Source organism: Corticium candelabrum, chromosome 4 (assembly GCF_963422355.1).
Source record: "Corticium candelabrum chromosome 4, ooCorCand1.1, whole genome shotgun sequence".
Taxonomy (NCBI): Eukaryota; Metazoa; Porifera; class Homoscleromorpha; order Homosclerophorida; family Plakinidae; genus Corticium; species Corticium candelabrum.
In genome coordinates this window covers 3,066,431-3,073,930 of record NC_085088.1, presented here as the reverse complement: position 1 = coordinate 3,073,930, position 7,500 = coordinate 3,066,431, and the positions used below count along the sequence as shown (strand labels likewise).

General features: G+C 49.3%; 3 non-coding genes across 3 annotated transcripts in view; all 3 read left to right on the top strand.

The window, feature by feature from the left end:
- Window positions 1–4,794: 4,794 nt before the first annotated feature.
- Window positions 4,795–6,614, top strand: LOC134179229 (small subunit ribosomal RNA). The gene has a single exon (XR_009969838.1). It is a non-coding gene; the product is annotated as a small subunit ribosomal RNA (ribosomal RNA).
- A 284-nt stretch (window positions 6,615–6,898) lies between these two features.
- LOC134179209 (5.8S ribosomal RNA) lies at window positions 6,899–7,053 on the top strand. Its single transcript, XR_009969818.1, has one exon. It is a non-coding gene; the product is annotated as a 5.8S ribosomal RNA (ribosomal RNA).
- Window positions 7,054–7,309: 256 nt separating this feature from the next.
- The window catches only part of LOC134179235 (large subunit ribosomal RNA), a 3,663-nt gene continuing 3,472 nt past the window's right edge, over window positions 7,310–7,500 (top strand). The window contains exon 1 of the ribosomal RNA XR_009969844.1: window positions 7,310–7,500. This exon is cut by the window's right edge and continues 3,472 nt beyond it. This is a non-coding gene — a ribosomal RNA (large subunit ribosomal RNA).

Below are 7,500 nucleotides of genomic sequence, written 5' to 3'. Positions count from 1 at the left end.
ACGGACGTACGCAGCTGAGATAATCGGTACGAGAAGATGAAAATCAGAAAACTGTTTCGGAAGATCACCATGTCTAGCGGTTTCTAGACTTTGAAAAAACAGTTGACGGTAGATATTCTATGTCGTATTCTAGCTTTCTTTTACATTGGAATAGCCGCATTATAAGAAAAATAAATGTATAAACTGCAATACAATTGCTGGCGTGTCTCTGCCGTAATCGGTTGAAATCCTGGGTGAATACCAGAGGGATCTTTAGTACGCTGTATACCGTACCGGTACCAATGTAATTACGAGTAGTTCCAGCTGGTGTCACAGCAGAAATCCGCTGAAATACTCGTCGAATACACCGATGTTTTCACAACGTAATTCGCCTGGAATTACCAGCCGGTACCACGGCGGGAACTTCGCATCGGGATAGTTCTCATTTGGAAGTTGAAGGATGCTTGAGGAGGGCAGAGAAGCTCTGTAATGGCCAAACATGAATACTGCTGTGAGACTCTGTGGCAACATGTGACATATGCAATTCTTTCCAACCGGAGCAACAACAGGAACCCCTATTGCCACAAAGATACCTAATCGACCATGGTCTCAAATAGGAGTTGATCTCTTTGAGGTCCAGGATACACACTATGTCATAGCTGTGAATTACTATTCCAACTTTTTCTTAAGCGGACAAGCTCCAAGACACCTGTAGTACAACCGTGATCCACAAGCCAAAAGGGTATTTTGCACGTCATGGAATACCAGATGAACTCAGAAGTGACAATGGTCCTCAATTCACTAGCAAGAAGTTTGCCAGATTTGTGCACGAATGGCAATTCAAGCATACAACGTCATCACCTCACTACCCACAATCAAACGGAAAGGTGGAGAACAGTGTGAAGTCATGCAAAGCACTAATGAAGAAGGTGATAAAGGCTAAATCGGACATTTATCTAGCCCTACTAGACTTTTGGAACACCCCCACCAAAAAGATACACTCATCACCAGCACAAAGACTATTTGGCCGCCGAACTAAAACCCGACTGCCAATGTCAAAGAAATTGTTGATACCAGAAACAGTACCACCTGGAGAAGTCAAAGGAAATCTGCACAAAAGCAGAGTCTCAAGCAAAGTTCTATGATCAGAAGGCAAAATCATTATCACCTATTGAGCCAGGAAACATAGTCCGAATGAAACGGCCAGGTGAAATAGAGTGGTCACAAGCCAAGCGTCTGAAGTCAATAGGACCCAGGTCATATGTAGTAGAGTCGGGAGGACGAAAATGCAGGAGAAATAGAAGACAACTCCGACTCACAGGAAAACAATTGACCATACCAAGACCTGAGAACCACACTGATGATAATGATTCACCATCAGCAATGGAAACACCAGCTAACACATCCCAACCTACAGACACACCAGAGTCAACCCCAAGCAATGGAAACACCGGTGCAGAAACAGGAAGAAGACCAACAGAGAAGTAGACCCAACTCAACACCACAACACAAAACCACAGAGACAATACAAGACGAGGAAGAACGATACACAAGCCAGCATGGATGAATGACTATGACATGGCCTAGTGTTAATTATACCGTATGTCATGGCATAGAGCAGAGTTTTTTTTGTTTGTTAAGTTTTTATTTTGAAAGAAGGAAGGATGTAACGAGATAGCTTGACATCACTGGAGTGACGTCATACTAGTAGTTGTACTCTACCAGTTTTGTAAGCCGGACACAGTTGTTACCGCGTAGTCTTGTTCAGTTGTGTTACAGCTGCTAGTGTTGTAAGCAATAAACTAGCAACACGTCACATGTATCAGTAAGGTTCTTTGTGTTTTGTCTGTCTACATGACTTACGGCAAGTCTAATCTTGCTAGTAAAAATGACACAAACAACTAGCCATGGTCGTCGAGAGCGTCCCGGCTGATAATGTTTGCGTCATTTGCCCTACAGGTCGCTTTCGTTTGGAAAGGAATGATTGCTGTAGCAGAAGGAAACGTGTGACAGAGGATTGAGTTGAGTTGAGGACCAGCGTGTGCGTGTGTGTGTGTGTGTGTGTGTGTGTGTGTGTGTGTGTGTGTGTGTGTGTGTGTGTGAGTGTGTGTGTGTGTGTGTGTGTGTGTGTGTGTGTGTGTGCGTGTGCGCGTGCGTATGTGTGTGTGTGTGTGTGTGTGTGTGCGTGCGTGCGTGCGTGCGTGTGTGTCTACTTTATTAGCGCTGGTTCGATTCTTCTACCAGGGAGAGCCCACTTTCCACGAGCACGAGCTTTGGAGAGCTGTGAACAAAGCGTTCCTAGACTCTAGAAACAAGCACAAGCGTAGATGGATCAGAGAGTAACTTTACTAGCTAGAGTACCACTATAGTTGTTGAATAAATAACTGTTAAAAGTAAGTTTCGTGCTCTTTTCTGCATGGGAAAGAAACAAACAATCAATCCTAAACACGATAGTTGCATCATAGAAACGTTATCATTTGGTGAGATTAACATAACAGTCATGTCACCACATGCAGTCAACGTGCTAATTCAGAGTTTTCTAGACATTCTCGAGACTAGCTATTATTCGTGCTCCTTACAACCACAAAACCAGTTTACAATACCAGTTGTTTGTTAGATTTATGCGAAAATGAATACATCTCGCGTACCAAAGAACACTCTTCATTTTGGATTTTGGACAGATTGAGAATGTTGCTGTGGGTATACAGATTCCTGAATTATTTCAGTGTAACCTGTTTGTTGATGCTTCATTGACAGAATCCGAAAAGCACCAACGACTGACGCAATAGAACTGCTAGTAATGAACTTTTAGACTTCAAATAAACTATAGAATTATTGTCGTGTCAACGCCACAATTAAGTACGTACTATACTTCTGCAAAGGTGCAAGGTGCATTTAACATCATGTAATTAGTTCTATCTATCTGCATTGGAAATTATGGGTAGACCAGCTAGATATCTATACTAATATTAATAGTGTACAACAGTATCACTATGCATACTAATATGTAGCATGTAGACTACAGTATTTGACTACTCATAAATAAGACCATACCGTATACTCTGTATATCTTTGATTAAGTTTCTGGGATCACCATATTAGTGCACGGGTGACCTGCTTCTGTATGATGATACAGAAAGAGCAGGATACAATTGCAAGATGCTTGCCTGAGCAGTGAGGAACGTAGGATCTGTTGGAGAACTCTGATCTCATCCACAGATAATATGACCTGACATCCATCCTATGTATATGTCTGTATATATAAACATGTGAATGTGCTCTACGAGGAATTGAGACAGAAACATCTTGCAATCCAAACATGCAATTTCTTCTCAGTGTGATTTGATCAGTTGGAATATAAACAATTTTCCAACTTGTAAATTGCCATGCACTAGAAGAACAGCAGTTGCGAAATGAGCTGAACAATTGAGATAAAGAAGGTAAGCATAGTGTTCAGTGTATGGTGTTCAGTCAACCAGGAACCTGGTACTGCTACACCCGAATTACCAACAAGGTGTCTAGAGTCTCACGTGTACGGGCCGGTATGAGCATACCCTGAAAACATGACCACCACCACCACCACCACCACAACAACAACAACGTTAACAACAACAACCAGGAGCAGCAGTTTTCGTTAGAATCACCAGATGGAACGACACTCGGACCAAGATCGCGTGATTGCACGGCCACTCCCACCGAACGAAGTCGAGGAGTCGCATGAAAGCGCAAGTAACGTGCGAGCTTGTACCCATACTTAAACGCGTCGATGGAAGACGAGTCTCTCTGTGTGTGATTGTATCAGTGGATGTTCTCTGCACTGGCTAAATCGGTCCAGAGCAAAAGTTATATAATGGGCCACGCCCTCCAAGCTCAAAACTGCCGCACGCGTGACCGTAGAAGAGTCGCCGGTTGCCGCGTCGTCCGTCCAGTTCATTCGTGTCGTAGAGAGCCAAACATTTTACCCGGGCGACGAGTGGCAATGGAGAAGAGGCCGAGTAAGTGGATGGGCGGGGCCGGTTGCCGCCCCCTCACGCTCTCCGAGAGTGACCGGTTTGAAGCGCTGTGAAGATGGTCCCGCTCGGAAGGGTGCCGCTTCGGTTCGAAACGGGAAGCGCAACGTGTGTGACGGGACGGGCAGAGATCAAACGGACGTCTTGGAGCTGTGTGGCGACGGTCGCGTTCCAGCGTCCGCGGCTTCTAAACACTTCCGGAGCTCGTTACCTATGTAATAGCATATCGGATTTCTCCTATTTTAAGGGACCTAGGGATAAGGGAGGACGGTTCGACGACGTCGCTGAATGTGTGAACGTCGAGCGTGGGAAAGCGTTTTCCGCCTTTTGTCGATAAACGTGAGAAATCGTTTCGATAAACGTGGGAAACTTTCCACGATCGGGACCTCGATCCTCCGGAAGCGTTTATTGTGGGATGGACGAGCGAGAATCGGTAGCCGTCGACACACTAGCATTCGCCGGGCGGTTGCGGTAGAGAGCTGCCTCCTGCCCCGCGAGTGAAAGCGTGGCCGGCACAATCCGAGACCACCACTAGGCAAAGGCGAGCACGATTCGGCTGCACGAAAGTCGGCATGTGAATGACGAGCGCGTGGACGCCGCGATCCGGTGCGCAACCGCACCGACGCGGCGCCGCACAGCAGGCAAACACCGCGCTGCTGCGAGGTCCGCTCGAGCAAGCAGACGGTGTGTTGCACTCGGTAGGCGTCTCGTAGAACGGGTCGGGCGAGAACACGAATCGGATGGCGATCGCACCTCGGGACGACGTCGATGCGCAGCGCGTCGACGTTCGTGCCGCGAGGGCCGTTACCTGGTTGATCCTGCCAGTAGTCATATGCTTGTCTCAAAGACTAAGCCATGCATGTCTAAGTATAAGCGATCTTATACGGTGAAACTGCGAATGGCTCATTAAATCAGTTATAGTTTATTTGATGATGGTCTCTCACCACATGGATAACCGTGGTAATTCTAGAGCTAATACATGCGTCGAGTCCCGACTCTTGCGGAAGGGATGTATTTATTAGATTCAAAACCAATGCGGGGCGTCAGTCCCGGTCTTTGGTGATTCATAGTAACTGTTCGGAGCGCAGGGCCTCGCGCCGGCGCCGGATCATTCCAAGTTTCTGCCCTATCAACTGTCGATGGTACGGTATCGGCTTACCATGGTTGCAACGGGTGACGGAGAATTAGGGTTCGATTCCGGAGAGGGAGCCTGAGAAACGGCTACCACATCCAAGGAAGGCAGCAGGCGCGCAAATTACCCAATCCCGACACGGGGAGGTAGTGACAATAAATAACAATACAGGGCCTTCGTAGGTCTTGTAATTGGAATGAGAACAATCTAAATCCCTTAACGAGGAACGATTGGAGGGCAAGTCTGGTGCCAGCAGCCGCGGTAATTCCAGCTCCAATAGCGTATATTAAAGTTGTTGCAGTTAAAAAGCTCGTAGTTGGATTTCGGCGGCGCGCGTCCGGTCCGCCTAACGGCGCGTCACTGGTCGCGCGCGGCTTTCTCTCGAGGGCCGCGCGTGCTCTTGATTGAGCGTGCGCGGGACTCGGGACGTTTACTTTGAAAAAATTAGAGTGTTCAAAGCAGGCGCGTCGGCTTGTATACATTAGCATGGAATAATGGAATAGGACGTCGGTTCTATTTTGTTGGTTTCTGGGACCGAGGTAATGATTAATAGGGACGGTTGGGGGCATTCGTATTCAATTGTCAGAGGTGAAATTCTTGGATTTATGGAAGACGAACGCATGCGAAAGCATTTGCCAAGGATGTTTTCGTTAATCAAGAACGAAAGTTGGAGGTTCGAAGACGATTAGATACCGTCGTAGTTCCAACCATAAACTATGCCGACTAGGGATCGGAGGACGTTATGATACGACTCCTTCGGCACCTTTCGAGAAATCAAAGTTTTTGGGTTCCGGGGGGAGTATGGTCGCAAGACTGAAACTTAAAGGAATTGACGGAAGGGCACCACCAGGAGTGGAGCCTGCGGCTTAATTTGACTCAACACGGGAAAACTCACCAGGTCCGGACACAGCGAGGATTGACAGATCGAGAGCTCTTTCTTGATTCTGTGGGTGGTGGTGCATGGCCGTTCTTAGTTGGTGGAGTGATTTGTCTGCCTAATCGCGATAACGAACGAGACCTTAACCTGCTAACTAGTCACGTCGTCTCTCCGGGGACGTCGGTCGACTTCTTAGAGGGACTATCGGTGTCTAACCGGTGGAAGTCTGAGGCAATAACAGGTCTGTGATGCCCTTAGATGTCCTGGGCTGCACGCGCGCTACACTGACGAAGTCAGCGAGTGTCGACCTGCTCCGAGAGGCGTGGGTAATCTTGTGAAACTTCGTCGTGCTGGGGATAGACCCTTGTAATTATTGGTCTTGAACGAGGAATTCCTAGTAAGCGCGAGTCATCAGCTCGCGCTGATTACGTCCCTGCCCTTTGTACACACCGCCCGTCGCTACTACCGACTGGATGGCCTCGTGAAAACTTCGGATCGGCTCCAGTCGTGCGGTTCGCCGCGCGTTGGACGCCGAGAAGCGGTTTTAGCGATGTTTTCTGGAGGAAGTAAAAGTCGTAACAAGGTTTCCGTAGGTGAACCTGCGGAAGGATCATTAACGATCTCGATCGCGTGGAGCGTACAGGGACTCGTTCCCTTGTGGACGGTATGTGCTTTCGGGGTCGTCTCCGGCATCGCTCGGCGGTCGGGAAGGCGTCGAACGGGCGATCCGGTCTCGCTTCGACGGGACGTCTCGTCCGGCCCCGAAGGCGGCGGCGCCGACCGCGTCAGGTCGGGCCTTTTCTTCTCATCTCATCGTCACGCCGGTGAACGGGCCGCAAGCTTGCAGGCTTGATTCGTGGCACGGCGAATCGTCGTGTCGCACGATCGTGGTCAAACGACAACTTTCAACGGTGGATCTCTTGGCTCGTGCATCGATGAAGAACGCAGCGAACTGCGATACGTAGTGTGAATTGCAGAACTCGGCGAATCATCGAATCTTTGAACGCAAATGGCGCCGTCGGGTTCTCCTCGGCGGCATGTCTGTCTGAGTGTCGTCCCGTTACGTCGGCGACGACAGCGCGTCCCCCGACCCGGGCGGATGCGGTCGCCTTGAGGCGTCTAGGTGCTCGCGATTCGTCGTCGTCGCCTAGTCCCTGTCAGATTGGCTCGGCGACGCCTGCGTGCAGGCGGCGGGCTGCGTGGCCGTGTGAGCCCGCGCGGCTATGCGTGCGACGCGGCCCGTGCCGCCCGAGACGCGGTGCGATCGTCCGAGCGCGAAGGCGAGTCGGAGCGACGAGTTCGCTCCCGTTGTGACCTCAGATCAGGCAAGACCACCCGCTGAACTTAAGCATATCAATAAGCGGAGGAAGAGAAACCAACAGGGATTCCCTCAGTAACGGCGAGTGAAGTGGGAACAGCTCAAGCCGTCAATCTCCGGCCTCGGGTCGGCGAATTGTAGTCTCGAGAAGTGCTATCCGCGCGGCGGTCGGCGGTCCAAGTTG